The sequence below is a fragment of the Columba livia genome, chromosome 18 (genome assembly GCF_036013475.1).
Source record: "Columba livia isolate bColLiv1 breed racing homer chromosome 18, bColLiv1.pat.W.v2, whole genome shotgun sequence".
NCBI lineage: Eukaryota > Metazoa > Chordata > Aves > Columbiformes > Columbidae > Columba > Columba livia.
In genome coordinates, this window is record NC_088619.1 from 12,065,169 (window position 1) to 12,091,480 (window position 26,312).

Sequence of the window (26,312 nt, forward strand, 5' to 3'; positions counted from 1 at the left end):
GCGCAGCAGCTGAACAGGGTATTGTCAATGAGGCTTTCTCACTTGAGCAAACACTTCAAGGAGAAATCTCGCCCTGTAAGTGGGTTTGCAGGCATTACCTCACAACTATTGTTTCTAAATCTCCAGTGTTTTCACTGCTCAGAAGGGTTTGCCTTTATTTGAGAGAATAAAAAGAAGTGACAGTAGATGGCAGGTGCAATGGGCTGTTTGCCGGACACTCTTTGTTCAGTGGCACTGCCGAATTCTGCTGGATGGTGGAAAATAGCCAAGCTGCTGGCTGGGACAGGTGTCCATCCCCCGAAAGACTACCCAAAATGTTGCCATCAGACGTCTGGTTCAGGATGGCCAGGGAACTCCAGATGCAAAGCTTACTGGTGGGAAATGCTGATTCATCAAACCAGAGCCCATTCAGAGAAACAGGTTGGTTTCAAGAGTCTGGCAAGAGCAAAAAAGAGAAGCTTTTGCTGTGGCGTGAAAGTACATGTGGTGAATCTATATGGAGACTGGGAACTGAGAAGACTGGGTGGACGTGAGAAGCTGAGGGATGAACCTGTCTCGACCAGCCTGGGTGGGCTGGAGTGGGGTTGTCTGTTCCTTTGTCAAAGACAGTGCTGGTGGGAACCGCGGAACCAGAGCTGGGTGTTCAGGGAAAAGCACAGGAGAAATTTCATCTGGGATTTGGGGTTGAACTCCTCTGTATCTAATGGATCTGAGTTGGCAGACTGGGGAGCAGACTAATTTTGATCATGCACATTAAAAAGCCATTTTAAGCCTCTAAAAATGAATCCTTCCTTGGAACTTTGCTGTATAAGACCTCATAATATTTGTTGCTCCTGAATTTATTTTCTTTGAAGTATTATGAATTTATTGTGCGTATATGTAAATGTTGTGGTTTGGGTTTTTTTTGTCTTTTATCAAATAGCTTCTTAGAGCATTCCCTAGGGCAATACTTTTCCTTCCTGAGATGATATATTAGTCAGCAGTGAAAACTAAGCCCTGATCTTTCAAACATTAAGTATGAGGTCCGAATTAAGCCCTAAATGATGTGCTCATGAGGGATGGGAGAGCCCAGTGCTCCTGGGGAGGAACAGGGCTGGAGGAGCTTTGGGATCCTCCAGTGAGAAGGTTTCTATGAGCTACCTCAGTTCTTGCCCTACCGCGTTACGCTGAAGGAGATGCCAAATTCATTAGCATATTCAGAGCCAGCGGATAATCAGAAAGGAAAACAAAAAAGGGAATGTGAACGTTCAAAGCACTTTGTCATCTGATGGGCCCGGTGCCAACGCTTCCCCCCACGCTGCAGCCCCCGTGCCCCTCTCCCAGCCCCCCAACACCCACCCTTGCTGCAGGACCACAAAGCCAGCCCGGGGAAAAACCAACACACTCCAGAAAAACAAAACAAAACAAAAGCCCCACTTAGAACAATAGTCTGTCAGGCATGATTTACTGTGCCTGCATCCACCGGGCAAGCTTCATTGAACAATCTCAATCCGCCGGGTTCCCACACTGGTTTGCTTTCCTCCGACTCAATGGGACACAAAGACACAAGTAGATGGGCAGTAAATAAAAGTGATGTCTTTTGTGTCATTGTGTGGGGGCCTTTCTCTGGGGGAGGCAGAATAAATGAAGTGTGAAATGTGATATGAAATCAATTTCTTCTCTTGGGAGGCCAGGTTGGGAGGGAGTAGGTGGACTTTGCCATGGTCTCAGGGACACCCAGCAATATATTTTTCATTGGTTTGTTGAGCTGGTTAAAGAAAGCCACACTTCTTCTCTCCTGCACTTGCCCAAGTGGCATCTTGATGTGTCTCAGTATACATGAGATAGTAACAGCCATTTTTCTGTGAAGCGCCATTCCCCAAGACCAGATATATGTGTCTGGGGGTAAGGAGTGGCCTCCTCTATGCTGCAGTCTATTGGAGTCTCTTGCACACTTTTCTGCCCTTGGCATTGCCCATGTCACCACCTCGCTACTCTGTCACCCTCAAAATGGTCCAGCCTGGAACATCAGAAAGGATTTTGGTGGAAAAATAAACAGTACACCCCATGCAGGGTATCCTCACTTCAAATAAATGTGCACAGCACCATGGGTGTCAGCAGAGAGGGAACTTGTCCGTGTCTGAAGATGTGGTCTCCAAGTGTGGTTGTTTTCATTCTGCAGAGTTTTTAATTCAAGCTGCTCCTGATGCGAAGTGTGGGATTTCTGCCATTCTGCAAAAATGATGAAGAACAGGAAATCAAACACAGTTCTTTGAATATGCTAGAGCAACATTTATATACTGTGTATGTAGATCAGATACTGCAGGAATAAACTGCCAAACAATATAATAAATTAAATAATGCCAAACACAATTGTCTCACTAGTTTCTCCCACAATACCCTGGACTTGCTGCAATAATCCTGTCTGCTACATGTATTCACACAGTTGGATATCTTTAAAGCAAGTTGCTACTATAAGAGTTTTCTCTTTTCCCCAGTAAATATTTGAATTTTCTGCTCCTTTTCCATCCCCAGCTTACCCTAAGGTATAAAATAGTCCAGGTTCCATTTTGCATCATCAGCCTGAACCTTCCCGCAGCCGCCGCCCCGTCCAGCTGGACCAAACCTCAGCTGGGGCAACTCCATCTTTCCTGTTTGGCTCTCACCCTCCCAGATTTTATCTCCACATATTTGTGCTAAGCCTGTGTGTCACCGCACAGTAAACAGCGGGGGATGATCCTTTCCAGAAAGCGCTGCATTTCATCAGTGACTTTTACCTTTTCTGTCGAGGGCAAATCTGGAGGCACGTTTAGATTCACACCGCTACACCCAGACTGGTTTGTACCACTCAGGAAGCAGAAAGCAGCTTTTAAGCTGATTGAATATGGGTTGTTTGACAGCTGCTTTGTATCATCAGCACTGCAAAACAGCCAGAACAGCCTTGGGTTTGCATAGGGCAGGGTGGCCAGGTGGGCATCACTGCAAGGAACATCTGTCCAGGAGCATCCAGCCCATCCTAATGTATTAATATATCCAACCTGTGCTACACCTGCCTGGCTCTTCCTATGGGCTGCAGAGGGAATGAACGCTTGGACACCTTTCTTTATACACAGCGGATGTAGCCAGGAGGGATCTTGCCACAAAGAATTACTTTGAGATGAATTACAAAATGTAACAGTGCAGGGGATTTTTTTCTGTTGCTGTATTTCTTTCCCTTCTCCAGCATCACCCCCTGGATGGGTTGATGAAGATGCAACAGGGTAACTGTTAAATGGTAACTGTCACACCTCTGAATCTGGCTAGGATGCTTCGTTTGATTTGAAAATTGTAATATAAAATATAAACACACCACCACAAGCCTTCACATCAGCTTTAGAAAAGAAGTTTGTTTGTTGTCTTGTAGGACTTTCATCTGTCTCCCTGCAATTACTGATACACGGATGTATTTAAACCATAAGTTTCTTCTGAACCTCTGTGACAGCTGCAGTTGCGTGTGGTTACTGATGGCAGCAGAGATGGCAGCGTCTACCGTAGGTGAGGTTGCGGTTTCTCCAGGGGAATTATTTGGGGTGTTAGTTTGATTCTGCAAACTGCTTGTGCAAACTGCCGCAGCCCGATAAAGGCAGTTGTTTCTGTGCTCAGCACATTGTTCACTCCCTCAACAGATGGAACAGATTAGCTGGGCCCTGAAATGTTGTTAAATAAAATACGCAAAAAGAAAATACAATTATTGCTAAAGTGAAAACATACCGCATGGGATTATTAAAAGACCAAGATGTTTTACATTTTAAGGATGTTCTTCGTTTTTTTTCCATCCTTCATGCACCAAAACTTTGCAGGGGTAGTGTTAAACTTTTCCATCTGATCTCACGGAGCTTTCAGGCCGCAGAGCTTTGTCATCCCCGCGAGGGCCGGGAGCTTTCCCCTGGTAAGAAAAGTTCTCTGCCTGTGGTTTCTCACCATCTACACCGGGTCATACACATGTACACGGGGCTCTGGCCTCCTGAGTTCTCCAACAAGTTCGTGCTCTGTGATAACCTCAGTCTAACAATCATTATTCTCATTAGAAATACTAGCAAAGATTATTTTTAAAGTGGTCTGCAGACTTTCTTGGTCTCATGATGATCACTTTGGGTTGGAGTTTACTGGTTGCAAGGGTACACTCAAGAAGGTGGAAGGTGGAGGTGGATAACATGAGGACTGGAGTGAGTGTTGCTATAGAAAATACAACCAGGTTTAAAATAGAATGGGTGATTCCTTTGTGGTTCCCCTGCTTATGGAGTTAGGCAGCGTGGGGTTAATAAGTTTACTTGAACATGTTCTTAATGGCTTTTCTGAATCTGGCTTTGGGAATGCAATGCCTTGCAGATATTTTCAGGTGTGTGATGACAATAAATCACGTTTAAAATGGCCTTATAAAGGGAGTTTTGAATGAAGCTGCATCCATTAATGTTCAAGTTCTCTCCTGAGCATCACTCGATCTCCTTAATGTTCCTCAAGCTAAATCATCTCATGAATGACGTATGAAAAACACATTCAGCTCCTTGAAACCGTTCTCTTCCATTTGGCTTTTAATGACTGGGGGGATCCTGGTGATTGGTGACTGATGACAGAACTTCTCCCCAGAAATCCAGCCTGGCTTTTCACCATACTGTCACTCACTGACATGCAGCCGCTGGAAACAAGCACCTCTGGGAGTGAGCTGGGAAGAGATGCTCAGCACCGCACATCTGGAGTGCAGAACCGCTGCAGCGCACACAGCTGGGGAAGGGGGAATGGAACCAGTGGCTCCCGTACTAATGAATTTGAATGTACACTTATTAGACAGCAACTGGTAAACACGGAGCAATAAATAGAAAGTCCCCACTTCAAACAGATTTTCTTTCAGCCACGTGGAAAATTCCATCCACAATAATTTAGAAAGGTCAGTCAAGCTATATTATAGAAAATTGCAGAAATTAGTGGAAACCCCTGAAAGACTGTTCTAGTTAAGGTGTTTTGCCACTAGAAGAGTGGGAATGTTTGCTGATGGCTTACCAAAAAAATGCTGAGATTATTTAAACATCTTTAAAATAGAACACAAAATGCCGTCCAACTGATTTTTATAAGGTAAACCATGTACCTTCAAAAGAACCAGAATGCTGATGGGGTCACCAGGGTGTTTTTTCCTATCATGGTAGCTTGAAAATGCATATACTTGCATGCGTATGTGTGTATATAAACATAAATATTTGTTTAAAATCTTGAAATTTCCTTTTCTAAGAAAAAAGTCTGTTTTATGTTCAATATGCTACTTTTTAATATGCAGGAATATTTCTTTGGTGGAAAACTTTTCAGAAAATTAAATATTAGGGAATATTATGGAATATGTTTGCCATGGCAAAGATAATAACCATCAATATGAAAGTGCTGACCAATACTTTGCATTTTAAAAATGTTGTGCAGATTCATGAAAAAGAGGGAGTCCAGAGAAACTGAATGGAGCTATTTTTGATGACAACTTTATTTCATTTAAAGAACAACTTGCTTAGAGCGGACTCAAGTTAAAATGGTGAACGAAGCGGAGCTGTGTTTCATGATATTGTCACTATATAGGAAATTTTCCCCAGGTTTGCCACGCTGAACCAGGATTTCAATCCATATGGACAAGCCAGTGTTACCGCTGCCAAAAGCCTTCACCTCTTTCACTCTATCACAGCCATGTCACTCAAGATCAGATCTTAACAATCAGATAAACCCTTGCTAAATGCTGGTTTCAGTGTGTTGGCCTCCTAAACTGCTGAGCGACCAAGCCAAAGACTTAATGTAGTTTTCTTGCTAATTAAATGACCTTCCACAGGCTTAGACCATAAAATCTTCTCTCAAATCCACAATTAAATGTGGTGACCATTGATTGGGAGATAGGGCTTCATCCTCATGTTGGCTTCAAACCAGTACTTAGAGATGGTGAATTGGGTAATGCAATAACAGGCTGGGTTTCAATCTAAACTCTGCCATAGCCACGCCAGGTAATATTATGAAGTCATTTAATCCATCAGTATCTCAGATTCCCCAATGAGAATTCAGGAAGAAAAGCATTTTCCTACATCACATGAAGTGTTCAAGTGTTTCGCAAAGAGGCCTCCATGATGTACTTAGGGATTTCCTATATGAAAGCTTAAACACCTAAAATCCTGTCAGAACCCCTCGAAATGTTCCAGTCCAACAAAGTTCAAATGGGGAATAACACATTTGTTAAAACAGGCAAAATTTTATATTAAGAGGATGACATGGCCAAGAGACCATACATACCTCAAAAAGAAAATGAAGACAAGATTACCCAGCCAATGTAAACCGAATTGGCGTGGTCAATGTTTTTAAGATTTTAGAGACACTTGGAATGAAAGAGGGAAAAAAACCCCACAGCCAAGTCTCAGGCACTGCACAGTCTGTGTACACTCCAGGAGGAAACTTGGGTTATGAGCAAATATTTTAGTACAAATCAAATGCCTTCCAGGGATAAGCAGCTGGGAAGGTGGGAAGAAATTAATATTGGGAGCTTTAGAACTTCCCAGAACTATTCTCTACCTCCTTGATTGAAGGAATTAACTTTTATTTTATTAACTTTTTAATGCCCTTCTCTCATCCAGGGTGCTCTCTCTCAATTGCTTCTCCCCTCCAAACAGGCTGCCCTGGGGATGTTGCTCTTCTTAGGCTTTAAGTAGCAGCTGGCTGTGATTAAGTGGATTGGGAGGATCAGTGCTTGATTAACTTGCTGCTGCTATTGGTTCGCCCAGGTTCCTGCAAGAGAATTAATTTCTTGGTTCGGCAGGCTGTTGGGCTCTAATGGATACCAGACATCTCCAGCCCACCCAGAGCACGCAGGGCCAGAGTCCTTGTTTTAATACCTTTGGACTTCGTGCTCCTGTCCTGCCAAAGGTAAAAGTGATACAGATGCTGATGGGATGTTTTCTACTCTGCTTTTTAGTCTATGTGTTTATAAACTTACTGCCTGTTTCTGCCCAGCTCTGTATCTTGCTGCCTATTATTTGGTTATTGTATTTTTCATTCGTGTATGCAACTTTTTTCTCGAACAGAAATCCTCCTACTAAGGTGCATTGTTAATTGATCAAGAGTAGCTCTAATATTGCAGCCATTTCCTGCTCCAGAGAGATCCTACAACAATCTTTACAAATCAGTGTGAGCATCAATAACAGAGCAAAAGCAGCAGCTTACCTAAGGATCTTTAATTTAAACTGTAAGGTAAAAATAGTAAGGATATAACTCTGTTTTTTTAATATATCAAGAGAGTGAAAATGGAAGCTTGGCTGTACTTCTGCACTAAATTATGCCTTGATGGAAACGAATAAAACTCAAATGAAGTCCACAGGCATCTCCTGATTCTATCACAAGGTTTTATTCCACTTAGTTTTTCATAAAAAACTTCTGATTTCTTTTAATTATTCTCCATGGAAGCATAATATACTGCTTAACCAGGGGAAAAGAAGCAAGAAAAGATGAAACTCCTGATCTCTCTTACTCTCTGTGTTTGTTGGGATAGATCAGTTGTGAAGTTTAAATTGGGTATGGAAATTCACTGCTTGCAATATGGTTAAAAAGAAAGAGCATGGATGATTTAACAATTTACATAACCTGGGAGACTCAGCTGCAAATTGAATGAATGGAGCTCTTTGTTTCTCTAAGCTGAAATAGAGAGAGGGGGAGAACAACAACAACAAAAGTTTCTTATGTAATTGTCTCTGTGACTGGCATGATAGGAAGTTTTATGTCTATTGGTGGAATTAAGACTGGGACATACTAGAAAACACAAAGCAGTAAAGGGGCAGTTAAGCAATTGTACAAATCAACTAATAGAGAGTGACAGAGCCAGCCTTGCTGCACAAGCCCGTGCTATGTTTGCATTATTGTCCTTGATGAGATTTGGCTCCTTTTCCAGCAGTCAGTCTTGAACAAGTCCAACCACATCCCTGGGGCTTCTGAACTCATAAAGGTGTTGAAGATCCTAAGAATGTAAAACCAGCGCAGAATTTTACAGGGTGCACGGTCTCCTTCAGACGTGATTTTGTTGATTCTCCTTCCGCCAGAGACTGAACAAATCCCATTACTGTAGAAACCAAGGGGTTAAATTATTTGGCCTGCATAAGTGTCACAAGCTCAGCTACATTTCCACCTTGCTCCTGCTGGCCTTGATACGCACAAATCTCTGAATGTGGAAATATTTTGGCTTCTTTCTAATATGGGCAATGTATACTGTTGAGTGTGAATTCCTATAACAAAAGCCAGGCAAACCCTCAGCTGTGTTAGAAACCACAGTCACCCACTGGCCTCCAAATATTTACCACGTGAGGATGCCAGAGCTGCCTCTGCCTTACCTGCTGCCTGCATCAATAGGCTTTAATTTTTAAGGCCTGTTAATCCAGCATGTTTTCACCAGCCTGAAAGTCCCATTCAAATAAACAGCTGGGATGGAAGTGGGAGGGAAAGGCCACGCTCACCAGAGTTCAAACCTCTGGTGAACATCTTGCTACAGCTCTGTGTGCGAGAGTAACCGGTGGCATATGGTGCGTATCTCCTCCCTAAAGCTTGTGCAAGAGGAGAAAACAAACTTCACCTTTTGGAATGTAACCAGCAGATGAAAACAAATCAACCTCCTCTTTTGTTGTTGTTGTATATTTTAACCCAATGTCTGTTTTAATGTCCTGCTCTACAGCTTTTTTTAATGATGAATTCCTCAATTTGCTACCTCTCCCTGAGCAGAATCAATCCAAGTCAACGTATAACCTATATAATGATATAACCTATATCATTTTTGCACTGTTCATTTATACATGGGACCTCATACAATTTATGCACAGTGGCTTTTGAGCCTGCGTCAATCCTATCTCCATCCTCTTTTATGTGCTTGTATTTTTAAGTATGAATGAATACTTCTAAGTGACAGTGTCGCCTATGCAACTGATTTCACCACAATGACGTCTTTCATGTCATTTAGAAACATTTTTTCATCATCATCGGTTTCTCTGTGTTAGAATTACAGTCCATCAGATAAACAAGTTGTCACTGAGTGTTCCCTCTTCTACTTCAGAAGAGAGATGAATAGACAATAAATCTGGCAGTAGTGAGAGAAAACACTTCTCTGCACTGTGCCTGGGCAGGTTGGCATTGTTAGGAACAGCTTTAGTTGTGTGGGATTAACATTATAAATTGCTTTCCTTTTTGCACTCTGAAATGCAGGATGTTTTAGCATGCAGAGACAGCTTGGTTTTGCTTCTTGGCTTCTAATGAAGCCCAGGGTTTACTTCAGCTTGACTGCCATGTTCTTCTGGAATATAAACCAGCTCTATCCCATGCAATCTCGTTTATGTCTTGGTGTGGATGTTCCCTTGATGCAGAGTTTGCTGCTGCATGAAGTCAACAATAGGATTTAACCAGATGTAGGAGATATAGTGGAAAACACAGCTCAGACTTTGAGATGTGATTTCTCGGCAAGGCAGAGTAATGATAGTGCTGGGAGGTCTCTTCACCTCTACCCCTCCAGGAATGTCCAGCTTCTTGAGTCAATGAGTTCTGATCCACAATAAGTGGAAGGGTCACCCATGCTACTTGACATGCCATTTCCCTGACATCTTACAGGACTTGTGAAAGGCCAGGAACTAAAACTGGGTCTCCTCTGGCATTCCTGTGCAGGATGCTTCATAGTGCAAAGGGAAGTCTTCACCTTTTCTGCTGGAAAAGTGCTCCCCAACCCCAGGCTCTTGGTAGCAAAGTCCCTCCATGTCACCTCATCACCTCCTCTCATCCACATGCTCCTCATCCCTTCTTTGTATCTATGCAGCAGGTTGCTCCCAGGGACTTTGTACAGGATAGGAAACTGTAAAAAGTTTCCATCAGAACACAAGTAGTAAATTTAGTGTTGGAAGCAGGCTTCAGTGTTTTTATGAAGGGAAACACTGAGGAAAACACCTCTTGCCAAGCTGATCTTGTGCCATGAAAATGTGAGACAGACTTAGCAGAGATGGGGGCAACAATTATACCTATTTCTAGCTGAGCTTGGCAATTACACTCAGGGAAAACCTTTGTAGCAGAGCCTGAGTTTGTCATATCTATTAAATTAAGAGAATCAAAACCTTTTCCTAACTATAAATACTACTCAATGCCTTGATAATGTTTGTGATGTTCAGTGCAGCTACCTTTTGATTGATTTTTAAAATCTACACAAATAGCTTGATATTGTTGGTATTGATATGTTCCCCTTTCTGTTACTAAGAAACAAATAAAGAGGGATGAAAAAGGTCAGCTTTTAATAAATGCCAGGGAAAAAAGCCACATTTCAGTTCCTAGAAAGGACTGGAAGGTTTGCATTGAGGATACAACCTTGCCAGGTCCCTTCCATAGGAATCAAAGATGTTATTTTTGTCTTTGATTCTTCTCAGCATTTTTTAAGCCCAGTTTACTTAGGAAATGATTATACCCTGAGTGTGCTTGTGTCTGCACGCAGGTGAATCCATTTACCTACAACATTTTAAAAACCTTTCTGTATGTTTTTGCCTACATGTACAAGTCTCAGAGCTATCATGCTACTAAAGTTTTGTGAAAATGAACCAATAGCAGCTGTGCCCAAATGTGGGGAACCACTGAGGCCAAGGTGGCAACGGAGCTCAACACAGAAAAACAGATTTGTGAATTGGAATTATAACAATGATTTGATGAAAAACTGAAGCTTCAGTCATTGTAATTGTAACACTGATATAAGTAGAATGTCATGTTCCCTACTGTCATCTACTTTATCTTTTATTCTCCAAATTTTGAGATATCAAGGATGTTTTTTTTACCCACAGTCTGCTCCCAAAAATAATCAAGTATTTTGAGGTCTTATTTTCGGGTACATTTTTTCTTATGAAAAATATTAAATGTCAATATCTGAACCACGTTTAGGTATTTTATTTGATCTTTGGCCTGCCAAGTAAAACAAGTATTTGTGTCTTTATATGAAGGTACTTCACCATTTTAAAATAAATATTTAACTACTACTTCACAGGAAAAAATATTCATGTGGTCAGAGAAGATATGCTGGAAAAACTAAGGCTGGTCCTCAAAGGTATGTCACGTTGTTACACTTCCCTGTTCTTAATTCGGTTAATCCATCTTCAAACTAAAAAACCCAGATCAGAAGAAAAAAATAAGGTATTTTTAAGAGAGCTTTTATAGTCATAGCAGATTTCTTAATTTTAATTTAGCATTTTGCTGCAAAAAATAGGTATGAAATAACAACTCTGATCTATATAATTGATCTGTTTTCTTGTTGATTGTGTTCTATAAAGTCTGCATGTCTGCCAGGCAAAGGACTCTCAATACAAAATTTGCATAAGAAACAGATTTAAAAGAGCAAGTGGTATTTTTCCTATATGTTTGTAATCAAATAGGAGCCACTTCCATGGATATTAGTTTCCCATTATTCCTCTAGAAACATAGGGAAAAAGGACAAAAGTGAGCGAACTGTCATAGCAGAAAAAGGCTGCTAAGTATTTGCGTCCCACAAACTATTGATGGAAAGATAACTGGACTTCTGCCTGGAAAAGAAAAGATTCAATGGGAACAATAGTCTCAAATTTCACATTTTCTGTAGCAATTCTCCAAGCTGTGTTATACCTACTCACAGGCTTGAACTGGCAGAGTTCATCAATTACAGGGACATGTTGTGAGTCAGGTTCAGTCTGATCTTCTGCTTTGAAAATCCCCCTGAAGCCCATGGAAGGCTTTGCTGACCTTGGATCAAGGTCATGGAAGAATGAAGAAAAGATCTCAGTTTTTCCAGCAGCATCGTTTTGCTCTTGATGCTTGAACCTCCCACCGTTCGAGCCTCATCCTTTCCTAATTAGCTACTCCTGCTTCGAAAATCCCGACTGCTACTTTCGTTGCCCGTTATCTTCTCTGAGGAGAAAGATCTTGCTTTGAATGGGATGCGGATCTTTCAAGCAGTCGGGTATCGGCTTTCAGAGCTGCAATCCCCCGCGCTGCAGTGCTCTTAAAGGATAACCCAGCTCTTCGCTTGGTATGAAAAACCAGTATTTTCCCTCGGGCATTGAGGCAAGTGTGAGGTAGCAAATCACACATTACTGGATTTCCAAACTATATCCCTTTGGTCTACCTTGTAATACCATTTTCCCCTCCCAATGAATTGCATATCCGTTATTTTACCACCCAGTTTATTTGATCATCAGGGAAGATAAATGGCTTCTGCTGAAACATTAAACAAAGGGAAAATTACGGCGCTGGGAAGAGTAAACAATACAGTAAAGCACAATTTCCTTTCTGCTACGTGAATAAAATGTGTCTCTCTTGCTAAGTATCAGCACACATGCTCAAATTCTGTCCATCAGCACATGTGTAACATTCTCACCAAAGTCAATGGGATTTATATATGTCTGGGTGAATTTTGAACTGAATGCAAGTGGAGGAGGGTTTCCTAAATAAGAGTTATCCAAAAATAAAATTCATCAAGGAGTTTAACACATAGAGCCTTTTAATTTCACTGCTTTCCTTTGTGTTGCTTGCTTTCCTAGCATCATATTTACCAAAGATAAAATGAAAAATGTTACATTACTCGCACAGTTGGTTGATGGGAAGAACTAATTTCATATAGACTTGCCTCTATTCCATAGGAAACATCAGAGGATCACATTGATTTTTCTCATTCTCCCACTGTTACAGCCTGGTTTCTGAGTGTAGGTTGAATAATAATTAAAGAACTAGTTCTGCTGGAAATATGACAAATGACAGCTGCTTGAGATTTGCTCCACAGGTTTTGATTCTCCTCAAGTTTTGCCAGTTTTACTTGGACTCATATTTTTTTTTTCAGCAAAGTTACCTATGTATCAAACAAATTATACTCACCATAGTCAAGGCATTCCTTACTGCAGTGAAACGAGGCACCAATTTATTATTGTTGGATAGTATTTGAATGTGATGTGGATTCCCAGGCAGACTAAACAGCTAAGGGGGGTGCAAATGGATGGCAGGAACAAGAAGGGCAAGGAGAGGGGCGATAGGACAGCTCTACTCTGAGAGTTTAGAGGAAAGGAATAAAATAATGGAGTTTCTGTAGCTGCAAAGACAATGTAGAAGGTGAAGGTAAAATCTCTCTTAGGAAGGCAACAGCCTGTGCTGGAGCTTCTCTGCTGCTGCCCTGGCAGTGACCTCCATCCCACCTGAGAGCTGTTTCTCCAGGGTGAAGGGAATTGGGATTCCGTGCTAACTGAGCCCTGACCTTCCCCCTGACAGAGATGGATGCCCAGCTCTGCTAATGGTCCGTGGCCGCTTTGTGCTGTGGGTTTGCACCTCAAGCACTAACCTGGGACGAGCAAACTGGCTTCCCGCTCAGACTGCGCTTCATCGCGGTACCCGAGATACCCGCTGCTTAATATGCCACGCACACTTCGTGTTCCCCCATCATTCTCTCCAAGACTAAATATCACCCAGCTGTGACACATGCATGTGTGCACACACACACATATGCAGGTAAAACCATCAAGAATATTTGGAAGTTGCAATTGTTTTGCATGTACTGGTCTTCAGCTTTATCTGCTCACCTGAGTGAGTAAAACCAGAAACTGCATATCCTCTTGTACTCCACATTTATGTACGGAGAGAGAAAAATGCAAACCAAATTATTATAGAAGCATATCTTTACTTAAGAAAAAACGAAGGGGGGAAAAAATAACTGACACAGGTGCTGATGTGGTTTTGTTGTGAGGTATTCACCAGACTAACGAGTGATTGCCTTTTGGCATCTCTAATTTTTTTAGTATTCAGAGGAGAATAGCAGTTTGTAGGCAGGTCCTGAACAAGTCTTAGAGGAGAAACACCAGCTAGATCAGCCTGTGTGCTGGCCAGTTGATTTCCTTGTCTTCTTCTTCCCCTCTCACTCCATCTAGCCCTCTTGACCCTTCATCTTTCTGGCAAGGAATGATAATTGCCCAAAGCTGGCCTGACTTCCACAGCTCTTTACTTGAGACCTTCACTTCCCTGATGGGTTCAAGTGATGTTTGAACAGTCCATGAGCCTTTAGAACTTCTGCAGACGCAGAAATGTGCATGGTTTCTGGAGAAGCTTTTGTCCTTCTCCTTGGGCCAGTGGGGATGGGAGGTTTTGTCCACCTCAGCAAGTGGTCTCCACAGATCAGAAGCGTCAAGGAACCACGTTGTCTGGTTCCAGGGTTGCAGCACAACCCTGAGACGGGCTGTGAGGTACATGACGTGTACATTGTTAGAGCTGCTCGAGAGAAAGTAATGAATTAATTAAAAAAAAAAATCTTTAAAGAAACATTATCCTGGACAATTGAGAGGAATGCTGGGCATCCTTTTTTGGGCTGCAGTGGCTGCCTTCAGTCCCTCCAGGACACAGCTCTAATTTAACAAGGCATGAATTTAAATATATTAAGAGCTAAACAAAACATGGAGAGAATCTGGGAGGTGAAAAGTCAGTCCCCTCCTTGTCCTGCTGTCTTCTTTTTGTTGGCTGCTGGGCTGGGAGACACAAAATAAAACGGAGCAACATAACCTGTCTGAGTTTTATTCAAATAAGCCAATTAAAACATCAAGTTGAAATGTCAACGAACGTGTTATGGCCACTCAGGAATTAAAGCAGGAAAGCATCTGTCTGTCTTCACCACAAAGAACTGAAGATTTTTAATTCCACTTCTGCAAAAGCTATGACATTAGATTACAGCCATGAAAAACACCATCTGCAATGTGCCCTGACTGGCTGGCTGTCATCAACTGTTGCTTTTACACAAGATTAGATTGAGTTAAACACCTTTTTTTTTTATTTAGAGGAACTATTTATCATGCAGCGTTCTTTTCTCGAAAGGTGTGCACCATACGCCTTCCAACATCGACACAACTTATTCAGCTCATTTTTCCCTCTGCTTACTGCTCAAATGTTGATTTGAATCAGAGGAAGACCTGGTCGCTTTTGTCACAGAACAGCCAGATTGAACTTCCTTTAGCTCTAGATTTTGTCCAATATATGATCTTGAGGATTTAAGGCTGAGTTTTAAGGATTCCTTCTATATGATAGGACATTGGGTTTGACACAGCCACTGTTCCACCTCACCCATGTCTTCTGAAGTTATATCTTCCTGATAGGAACCTGAGGTTGATAGTCCCATACATTGCAAGAGACCATTCCCTACCCAGTCTACTCTGGCGATCTCTCCTTAGGTCCACACAAGATGTTTCAGAAAAGGTTTTGTCAGAGCTGATCTGTTTCCACAAAAATGTGTGGTTTCAACAAGTCATCTTTCTTTTAAATGAAAGTATGTCGTGTTGAAGAATTCCCATTTGCAAGGTAGTCAGATATTAGGCTGAGAGCTACTGAAGCGCTTAGATCCATTAGATCTTTTTAAAAATTATTATTTGAAGTGTTCTAGATACATAAGTGATATTTTCCAGACTAATGTAATCCACACCTGGTCTAGCCACTCAAAGCAGTCCAAAGGGCTCCCTTAGGAGTGTATCCTATAGATACACACGTGGAAATGGAAACCAAGTCTCCAGCATCCCACACACTAAAAAAATCCCCAAACAAACAAACAAACAATCTCTCCATAATCCACATATTCAGCGTGCAAGTGTGTGTTTCCAGTTGCAGTAAATGGCAGGAGAGCTTCTCATGAAAGTTATGTGCAGTGCTGCTACAGTCTATGTAAGTAATATTCTTGTCCTTAGGCCAGATCAGGATCACCAATAATGTTTTGGAACTGCTCCTGGTATGCTCTATTCGATATTTAGGTAAAGCTTGTCTATGAAAAGGGGCTGTTTTCATTTTTATCTTGACTTCAGTTCTTGTCACTCTGCAGACGTAAATGCTCAGCTGGTAGCAGTGATGCCTCTGCTCTTAAATAACAAGATTTGGGCTTGTGTCCATGAGTAGCCCCTGCTGCCACCAAATGCACCACTAATTACAGACAGGCTGGTAGAGTGATGGAGATAATTAGGAGAAGACTTGAAATCCAAGTGTCCTGATTCTCCCTTTCCACCATACTAGACTGTGACTTTCTGTTGATTATTCGCGCTGGAAAACGCAGCAGAAATGACTGCAAATATATTCTTAGTTTGAGAAGGATGATAGGAACATTTTGAAAGACATAAAGAAGGTATTTGTGGAAAACTTCTATAGCCAGCATGAATATAGGAGCAATGTCTAGACCAAAACCCAATGCTTCATGCAACTTACAAATTAGACAAGTAAAACCAGGTATTTTCTGATTTTTCAAAGAGATTGAGTTACGAGCAAGAAGGGATGAAATCCAGGGCGTTCCCTGCAAGCCAGAATTTCCTGTGCAAACACTATTGACCATATTTTTGGAGAAGTGCATAAAAAAAGTTGATGTCTGCAGTAATTATAGTGTGTCAGAAAAATTAACATTTGCAATTCCCCATATCCTGAGCAAGAAAGGAGCACTAATCATATAGAGCAAAGTACAGCTAAAATAAACACAGGCCATCCAAGAGGAAACTATTTCTTCGGCTAAGTTTGAATTTTCTGAAATTAATAGCTATTTGGATTTTGAGTCTCTGCTAAATCATGTTCAAATAGGTAGATGTAGTTGTCTGTAAGTTTGGGTTCTCCATAAAGAGACTGTGGTGATAATGGGTGGCAAGTCTAAAGGGATTCTCATTTGAAAGTTTAGACTCAGTATTTACTGGGTCACATATAATGGCTATCTGGGTGGAAAGTATGGCTTGAAGAGGGTTTTTTTTTGGTTTGTTTTGCTATAGAGATAATATGCAGGGCTGATTTCAGAGCTGAGAAGAAAGAAATAGGGATTGGGGCATTTCACACAGATCCAGCATCTGTTTCACTGAGACTCCTTTGCCTGCAAAAGTCTGAACAGATGCAAGAGTATAAACTGCACTAAAACAAATCCAGAAATAAAACCTAGTCATGTTATACATTTTAAATAACATGGAAGGATGTGCCTGGCGCATACCTTTTCTACTAAGACTGTTCCACCACAAGAGGTTTATTTCCACTGTAAATTACCTTGTACATCTTAGTTAAAATGAACCCAAATCCTGTGCCAGTCATGTCCCAGCAAGCAAACATGTTGACACAGGAACAAGTAAAGCCTGAAAAGTTTGAAAGCGCCGTTTCGGTTTTGGCCGAGCACCCGAAAGCCTTGTGCCCCAAGAAAAAGCCTCATCCTCTGAGGTTCGACACATCCATCCTTTTGCTGCCAGCGGTTGAGTGTCTCCTTCTGAAAGGACAACACCCACTTGGGCAAGTGGACCCCAACACGTTGCAGAAGGTGCTGAAGCCAGAGATCAGCTCCATGCCAGGGATGCAGGACAAAACTCCCAGCATCATCCATAGGCTGATGTAGCTGATCAGGGATCTCCTCTGCATGTAGCTGGAAACATTTCCAGACTACCCTTTCTGCTCCAAATCTGAGATAGCTAATAATATACTAAGGGAGGGCTTTCTCTTCATTTCAGGTGTCCTGCACTTCTAGATCATGTAGGAACATGGTATCACAAGAAATCTTTTTATCCAAGTTGTCTTGCTTATTTTCTAATAAGTAAACAGAAGGAGCATAAAAATGTTGTTACTTGTATCTTCTTTTTAGGTTAAAAAACAAAACAAAACAACAAACCTTTAGCAACTCATAATTCTGCTCTCAAGCAAAGTCTTTTGTTTCCTGAGGCCACAGAGGCACTGTTGTGGCAAATCTGGGTGGAGACATTACAATGACAAATGACCACAGACCGATGCATCACCCAAGTTCATGGCAGATTGCATTGGCTGTTATGGGTATCTGGCTTCAAAACGGAGCAAATTGGAAACATACAGCTACACTATAGATGCGCGCACGTGATGTAGCTTTTACTTTTTTCCACGGTGTTTCTTCCAAGCTACAGGGTTGTTTATTTATTATATGTGCTTTGAAAAGCCTCTGAAATGCTCTGTCTCCAGCAGGGCATTCTGACTACAAGCTGAAGACATGTTTTAAAGCTTTTTATAGGAAACTTTGGAAATTAATAGCAAATTCATACATGAAACACAGCAACAGCCGCCCCAGTTTCCGAGTCTGCAAAATTGACTCCCCAAGGTTATAGCAACAGGACCCCCACGTCTCCCCCAGGCAGACCCTGTCTGGGCAAGGAAAGGGTTGTTGATACTGATGGGGAACAAGCCCAGAGCCAGGAGCATCTGATCAACTGTAATTTCAGAAAAGCCCCAAAATTAACTCCATTTCAGTTGGAGGCTTCAAAATGTTTGAAGTATTATAGAAAGATGGGCTGATTTTTGAAATCTTCTAGAATATTTCATTGTCCTTAAATCTCTAAGGCTGCATCTTTGCTCTGCTGATTTTAGAGCTGTATTAAATTTTACCAGCTAAAGTTCTGACCCAAAAAAAGTTAAATCTCTTTGAGATGGGCTCCACACCAATCGTATTTTCTACTATAAATTTTTCAGGACAGTTTCAGATTATCTATAGCATTTTAGTTTTCTTTCTTAAAAAAAAAAAAAAACCAAAACCAAAAAACAAATCAGGGAAGGGAAAAGAAATTCCACTGTGCAAATATTCCAGAGAACAGATTGCTTATTGTTCAAAAATATCATCTTTAATAGCATTACCAGAGTGGCCCATGAAATCGGCCATTTACTAGAAAGATGGGCTGCTGTTTTTCCCCAGGCTGGCAGCTGTGAGGTGTGCTGGACGCCGAGGAAATTCATGTGCAGTGAAAGATGGAACTCTGTGCTGAACGAGGCAGGAGATGCCCCTTAGCGAGTCTCCTCCTGTTTTATGAGCTCCCATTGCAGCCTCTCTGTCCTGGGGCAGCTTCCAATCGGACTTGATTTGGTTGAAAAGTTGCATCCAGAAAAGTTTCCCACCAGGAAATGCCTTTTCATGTTTACCAGGATGGTTCACGGGTGCTTATTGCTGCTCTCAAATAATTCATGGGAAATATTTTTATTGCTAGCATTGCTATTTTCATACATAGCTTGAAATGACAGAGGCTAAACATCGTCGAACTAAAAATTACATTCTTGGCATAAAAATTTCCATGAAGTCAAAATACTTGATTTCACAAATACTGATGATATTTGCGTTTTTCTTCTGAAGCCAAGATTAAAAGCAAGGCCTGGACTCCTGAGCCTCTTCTGGAGAGGATTTTACACCAATGCCCTCTTTTAGATGTATTCGAACACTCTATCTGGTCACCAGTATCTGCTTTTACAATAGGATCCCAAGTTCTGCTGAGGTTTTCAGCGTGGTACTGTAACAGAAGTAATAACCAAAATGATGATCATAAAGACATTTTATTTTTGGGGAATTGGGACCACAACTTCCTGAAAACTACCAGACCAGATAATGTCTTTTTCCCTTCTCTCTCTTTATGGCAGGCACTTGTTCGAAAAAAGCTACACAACTTTCTTTAAAATGGACTTTTAAAATCCATCATTGAATACAACTCCAGAAAGTTAGCTCCTGTGCTATTTCCTTTCCTTCCTTCCTTCACCTCTCCTTTTCTTTCTTAAATCCATCCCTGCATTTTAAATTAGTTACGAGAAAGAAAGAAAAAGGAGGTTTACGGGGTTGAAATCGCTTCAGTGTGACAGGGCGATGTGGGGGTTTTTGTGTGTATGAGTCTAAATGAGGCTTTAGACAATGATATGGTATCCCTTAAATGGATCTGCTCTGGTCAGAGCCCATTAGGCAGTGCAGGAAGATTCCGCAGGGACAGCTGAGACCAGACGTCTGAATCCCAGCGGACGGAGATCACTATTTACTTTTCTGCATGGCGAATTAATATATGTCTCCATCTTCTACCAGCGGCCCTGAACCAGTGAACATAAGGGAAACAGAATGAGTGGGGGGAAAAAAATGGTTTGTGTGTTTTTCCCTTTTTCCTTTGGTGCAGATTCATTTTGTTCATTCAGTATTTGCACATTATTCTTTGCTTTCTCCCTGTAGGATTTTCTTCCCTGACTTTGAGGCAATTCATCTGTCCTAAGAAGGTACCTAAAGATAATGAAGAGGCACATAATTTAGTAATCTTGACCATTTTTTACTTGGAAGATTAATTTTTGCCTTTATGTGTCAAGGTTGGTTAAACGAGTCAGCAGCAGCAAAGAGCAATAGCCAGAAGGACAGACAGGAACCTGGGCTGGTGCAAACTGCCCAAAATAAATGAGTCATGGAGTCATTTCACTATCTGCAAAACGATAGACTGGTGATTATTAAAACAGAAACACTCCCTGGTTCATCCAGTCTAAGTTTAGAGCTCTGAGGTTCTCCTTCCATTTTCTTTCCTCTGCCTACTTTTTCCACTGAAAATTAGGTCTTTGGGTCTGTTCTGTACCTCCTCACGTCTCAGCCGTGCTGCAAATGCTTTGCTGAGATTTGGGGACTCGTTCGCTCTCCGCAGCACAGCGGGAAGCTCGGATGTAACCTGTCCAGAGATGGGAGGGTGTCAATGAGCTTTCGACTGCGCTCACAAAGTTAAAAAACTAGAACTCTGATCATGAACAACGCTCTTGCACAATTGCAATCTCTCCTCCCAGTGTCCCCACATGTGTGAACTTGCAGTTTCTATAGGATTTCTGTGAGAGATAAGAGTAATGATCCATCTAGCATTATTCATCCCAAAAGAGAAGCTGGAAAACACACCTGAGCATGAGTTAAGCTTCCAGACAATGCTAACTTCTAAAAATAGTCCTTAATCTTCACCATCATCACTTTCTGCCCTAAATTTGCCTGTAATTTTGCAGCATGTACCTGGGTTCAATTCATGCATCAAACAGCGAGATTAACCAGGAGTCAGCTGCTCTCACAGCCTCTTACCCAGCAAATCAATTATGCAAAATAAAGAATATGTTTATATTTTTGGAACTGGATAAAAAATAAGGAGCACTACCAAGAGCAATGCACCCCTTCCTCTCTGTAAGAGTGTGTTTAAGCAGAGTGGGGGTGTGGAAGTGAACAAAGAAGCCGGGAAATGTTGAATTTATGGGGTAGAAAGCTAATCTGAAGTCTAACACTTCTTCCCTCCCAGTGATCTTTCTTCCCAAATCACTCTGGATTCACTGTTTGCTTTCATGGTGCATGTGAAATAACAGAAATATAAACTCTGCCTATCATTTAAAAAAAATGATAAAGCGGTTATACAAACCACTCAGATGTGTCTATCATAGGTTTATTGTTTCTATTATTCTCTACTTGGTACATGATCTGTGTCTAAGACCCCCTGAAACACTTCACAGCTGGATTAAACTTGTCTTCTGTGAGCTTTTCCTTTCCTATCAGTAAGTGAAGACAAGGCTCCAGCCTAATCCTATTTTATTGTCATCAGCTACTCTATGCTTTATCCTCTGCCATAATTTGTGTGCGTATGGGGGTGTGTGGCATAAACCTGTACATGGGAAGAGATTATGTTCCTTCACAACACACAAAAGCACACTCCGAGCCAGCTCGCGACTGGAAACATCCGAAGGTCGGTGCTTTCCTCTGGCTGATACTCCGAGCCCGCAGCCTTTAACTGGGGGATTCTTTTTAGATTTTTAAAAGGCTGTGATGGTTCACGGCCCCATCACGAAAAGCCTGGGTGGAAGGTCAGCAGATGTGGGCTGTATTTACAGGACACATGTGGAAGCTGCTCCTGGGTGGGAAACAGCGCAGCTGTCCATAGGGCAAAGCTAAATACACAAAACCTGGCTCTGCGGCTTAAGACAAGCCACCTAAGAAGAGATGTCGTGTTCGCTACAGGAGGATGCGGATGGAATGCTGGGTGAAATGATGTTACAGCTCTGGCCAGGCTCAGTGTGCAATCCCAGCTCACAACATGGTTATATCCTGAGTTTCACCCATCTCAGAGCTTTATCAGTCTTGCCGCCTGCAAAGGGCTTTCAGTTCTTTGGCCACAGAAATGCTACGTAAGCTTAGTCAAGACGCCTTCATTTTTGTTTTCTAAACCGGCACACAGGTCCATTACACTTGGTGTAAATCACTCACAGTAAATGTACGAGGCTGCGAAGTAATTTGGGGTTTTCAAGACTTTTCCGTGAGTTATCCACAATCAGAGGCAGTTGGCTCCGAGCAGAAGAGATGAAGTGTCAGTGCACAGGGAGGGAAATTGTGCCTTCTGTTTCTCTTTTCGGTATATAAACCACACGCCGCATAGCTGGGTTGGAAATGAAATAAGCTTGTAGTTCTCCAGCTGCACAGACTGTACTTCTTAGCGTTCTGTTACGTAAAGAGCATGCAAATATATTAGCAAGAAAAGAGCTGAATTCGCCCATTAAGGCATGTGATTAATGCAGTGCTGAAAGCTCGTTTAAAGGACTGTACATTGCAGCTCACTTGAGAAACAGAAAGAAGAACAAGAATACAGAAAGTGACTGCAGTGTTCTGGGCATGAATGAATTCAGTGTGGCTGTAGAGGGCACTAAAGGTCTTCATGATTTCTCGGAAAGAAGCAAAAGCTGAAAGTTGCTTTTTACACTTCGTTATTGAAAAAAATTTAACCCTCTTTAGGAGCAAGTGGGACCACATCAGACTCCAATATTACAGCTTCTCCCCTTTTAACCGCTAATAACAGGTTGAGCTAATTTCTGTTTTGATTTGAGGTTTCTTTCTTCCATTTCTAAGAAATGGTGAGCTGTGCGGAGCCCTCCTGTAGCACCAATTTCAGCAAGACAGAATATGTTCAGCATAAAGAAATCTCATTTATTTAAATAAGAAATCTGCCCGAACTGCTGAGAAATGGTAATTTATCAGTCAGGTTGTCGTGGCTGAAACAGAGAGGGACCACAAAGAGATCTGGTCGCATTAACACGAACCCTGAGAAAACTTCTCTGTGTCTCAAAACATTTGGGGTGTTTCACTTGTTGAGTTTTGCACGTCTCCGACATTTCTGGGTTTGGCCAGAATCAAGCAAGTCTTTTCTTGTGGTATTTTCTGCCATCGGGAATTGGAAATCTCACAAGAAATCCTGTTCTGATGAGATTCCCAGCCTGATTTATATCTTAGGAGAGGAACTGCAGATTAGGTTTTGGATTGCAGTGCTTCATATGAGACAAGGCAAATTCTCCAAGAAATAAGGCTTGTTGCAGTCTGAGAATTGTTTTCAGATTGCAGGCCACTGACTCCAGTCCAATATCACAGGCAAAGTCCGTATCTTCAATCAGCAAGGGGTATATTACATTTGCTGCAGCTTTGTCAGGATGCTAAGTGTTATTCCGTGCAGCTCTGCAGGTGATCCTGAGCACAGAGTCCTCTCCAGAAATCTGCACAGTCATCTTGTTTTTCCTGGATATTCCCTCAGCTCTGCATCAGACCCATATTAGAAAATTCAGCGTGACTAAGTCGTCTATGTACTGCTTACTTATATTGCCATAGTTAGGGTTGTTGGTGTAGCTTTCTCTCTAGTTTCTATTCCGGAATGAGTGTGCCTAATAATAACAACATTATAACTACAGTGCTGTGATTTCACTGGTAACTTGCCTGGTGTACCCAAGTCTGAAGTGCATACCCCCCAAAATACAGCAGGGTGCAAAGGAATTCTGATGCACACGCTCAGCAAAGCCACGCACACACTTCAGGAACACGCAGCTTTGTAAATGAATATTGTTTGATTTTACTCAGCTGATCCCCAGGCCACACACAACCGGTACAGATCCCTCCTCATGCTCTGCACCACTGAGAGCATTTTGTTTTTCAGGATCTGCACCTTCCATTCCAGAAATGGATGGCAGATGAGAAGCTGAAGACACTGAGATATCCTGGTGAGTTGTTCTAACTGAGCTACTGGACATCCTGCAAGTCCCTGATCATGCTAAATTAATTTTGTGAATTATTTCTGGGTGTTTCGTGAGCTGAATATTTCCATTTGAAAAAGGAATTAGCTCCTCTTGGTTTCCTCCTTTTGAAATGGAGATAAATCAAAATGATGTGTTTCAGCTATGGTTTGGGGGCAGGTTTCTGGTTTATAGTAATACATAATATTGATATTATAAAAGATACTCCTGCTTTTGGTCCCAAGTAAGCAGTAGAGCTGGTAACTGTTGGAAGGATGAACCTTGTGGCTCCTGTCACACGGAGAGCAGGAACTGGCGAGTAGATATGAGCTCAACTCCCTTTCCTCCTGAAATCTGGTGGAATCCTGATTTTCAGGTTCCATTTTTAGCCCATCTGTAAATAAAGCCAAACGAGTGGGTGTGACAAAATTTTCACAACCACAAGCAGCTTGTCAGGAGGTTGGCTGGTCACCCAACCTGTGGATCATGCAAGTGCACATCAGCTTGTTCTTCCATGCTCATGTATTAATGCAAGGTATGGGCACTGATAACATGTGCTCCTCTAAAAACTGCATCAGACAACTATGGGGTTTCAATATTAAACAGCCAAGAGGGGTTTGCTGGCCCCGCTTGGCCAGACGGGTCTCGCTGTGTTGTTCCTTTTCTCCCCGTGCTCCTTGGCATGAATCACTGCGTGGTCAAACAGAGCGTTTGGTTTCCACAAACATGTGCATGAGACCTGCAAATTCACTTCAACAAACGTTTGTGTCATCATGGGTTAATGGTGCTGCAGGAAAAGAGAGGTTCCTGTGAAATTTATGTTAGAGAAGCAATCTTTTGCACTCGAAAACCGGCAAAATTATATGGGATAATTCTTGTCTCAGATACAGTGAATTCATAGATAAGTCAGAATTAATGGCAATCAGCCCATTAGACAAGGTAATTTAATATCCACTTTCAGTTACACTAAGGTGCTGGTGACAAGACCAGGCCAAGATGGTTTTATCTGGATTTACACTAAAAGACAAACCTTTTAAAAAAGTAATCGGAAAGCAAAACCAGAAATCTGTTTCAAACCTAGAAACAGAATAAAAAATTGAAATCTGGAATGCAAGCTCTCCCTAGGAACCACAGATACTCCAAGTTAGCTAAAAATGATGTAGCTTAACTTATAAAAATAGTAAAACAGCAAAAAAAGGTACCACATGTTCCTCCCGGACTGAAAGCCAAACAATTGCTATTACATTTAAATCATGTTCTGACATAATGCTACAGAAACCCTGGAGAAAGTAGAGCTGACAGCGTCGAAGCATATTGTGCTAAGCAAGCCCCGCGTGCTCGGGGCTGAGCATCCCGCTTGCTCCACGGCACTTCATCAGCCGCTGGCATGAGAAAACAAGCCATTCAGATCCCCTCGCTCTCGGTAATCGAGCTGTATCGCAGGAGAGCAAACCAGCTTAAAATAAATGACACCTCAGCCTCATAACCCCAGCCGGAGCCTGAGGACTCGGCTCCCGGTGCCGAGGGCGATGCCAGATCCCGGATGGCCACAGAATACTAATGGGCAGCTGTGGAGCCGCCTGTTTATTTTCTCTTTTGAAATAGCCATGCAAATAAGACACTGGCACAGAACATCAGTGCCCCCGGAGCTTATATATGATACGCAAGATTCATTGCTTTCTTTTCCTTGTTCTCCCCACCGCTTCAAGTTTGGTTCTTTTTTCTTCTTTCTTTTTCTTTCTCATCCATCCTGGCCCCCGCTTCATCCCCCCATTTCAGATGAAAGCACAGTTTGCCTGGTGGTAAACCTGCCAATTATTAAAAAGGCCCTAATTTTTCATAAGCGACTTCAGACTGCTTCTGCATTGGGCACAAATTCAGAGCTGAACACAAGCCCTGTCCTGGGAAGAGCTTCGGCTTCGTATATATCCATGGGACAAGAAAAACTGTTTGCAACACCTAAATACGCCGCCTCGAACTGGCCCGGCCAGCTTTCATAAACTGGTTCTCATTCACTGCAGTGTTGCTATATTCTCAGTCAGTTGCAAAAGCATAAAATGAGGTATTTTTTTGCACCTGAAGTAAAAGCTACATGGTGCCTTACAACATCTTATGTCCTAAGATAAGTAGAAACTTATATTCCTGCGAGACTCATGGGCATTTATAGATTTAAAAATCCTGGGTGTAGTTAATTCCACTACCCCCTTAAAATTACAGATGTAAAGCCCAGTTTCAGGGGATATATGGCAGCAAGTCTGAAAAATCAGTAACTCCATATTTTAAAGCATCTCAGCTTTTTAAATAGGTTGAACTTTAACTACTGTAGTATGAAAACAGGTTTGATTTGATTCAGTCACCTCCAAGTGAGTCTGTCACAGTTTATATGTATGGAAAAGGAAAAAGATAAAAAGCAAAAATGAACAAAACCAAACCAAATAATGTGGAAATACAGCTATCTTGTAGCTTCCAGAGTGCTTTTAGCTTAGCGAGGTCTGGGTGGTCCATGGAAATGAGATGATCGGACAGGT

General features: G+C 41.8%; 1 long non-coding RNA gene across 1 annotated transcript; it reads left to right on the forward strand.

Moving 5' to 3' along the window:
- The first annotated feature begins 6,773 nt into the window (after positions 1-6,773).
- On the forward strand, positions 6,774-25,483 carry LOC135575782 (uncharacterized). Its single transcript, XR_010467088.1, has 3 exons — positions 6,774-6,897; positions 11,018-11,077; positions 23,709-25,483. It is a non-coding gene; the product is annotated as an uncharacterized LOC135575782 (long non-coding RNA).
- Positions 25,484-26,312: the final 829 nt, after the last annotated feature.